Below are 924 nucleotides of genomic sequence, written 5' to 3' on the forward strand. Positions count from 1 at the left end.
TAATTAGAGATGGTCACTGACCCCCGTGTTTTGGTTTTGGATTCGGTTTTGGATCTTGATTACCTTCGTGTTTTGGTTTTGGTTTTGGTTTTGCAAAACCGCCCTTGCGTGTTTTGGTTTTGGTTTTGGTTTTGTTTGGTTTTGTTTTGCTATTTTTGAAAAAAATACAATTTTTTTGGTCTAAAATAGCCTAATTTAGTGCTCCACCAGTTTCTTAGATAAGTGAGGTAATTCTAAAGCTAATAAATTATGAAAAAAACAGTTTAATCCCTGGTAGGCCGTCCTCAATTCGAAAACTTGTCTGCAAATTATACAGACAAACATGGTTGTCTACCTCCTCCATCTTTGATTATTGGCAATGTAGCCATCGTCTTTGGGTGTATATTACACCCTCCACTTGTAGTTGAATATTAAAAAAAGCAGCCTGCACAGACTGTGGAACTAGAAATTAAAATTAAATGGACCACGGTAGTTTGGTGGCTATCTATGCCCCCCCCCCCCCGCCCTCCACTTGTAGTTGAATATAAAAAAAGCAGCCTGCACAGACTGTGGTACTAGAAAGTAAAATTAAATGGACCACAGTAGTTTGGTGGCTATCTATGCCCCCCCCCCCGCCCTCCACTTGTAGTTGAATATAAAAAAACAGCCTGCACAGACTGTGGAACTAGAAATTCGAATATACAAAGAAATGGACAAAGGCAGCTTGGTATCTGTCTGCATCAGACCCCCCCTCCCATCCACTTGTAGTAAAATAGAAAAAAAAACAGCCTGCATAGACTGTAGAACTAGAAATTCGAATATAGAAAGAAATGGACAAAGGCAGTTTGGTATCGGTCTGCATCAGATCCCCTCTCCACTAGGAGTAAAATAGAAAACTATTCAGCCGTTGTATAATCTAGAATATAAATAGAAATTGAGAAAGGC

Source organism: Mixophyes fleayi, chromosome 3, assembly GCF_038048845.1.
Source record: "Mixophyes fleayi isolate aMixFle1 chromosome 3, aMixFle1.hap1, whole genome shotgun sequence".
Lineage (NCBI taxonomy): Eukaryota > Metazoa > Chordata > Amphibia > Anura > Limnodynastidae > Mixophyes > Mixophyes fleayi.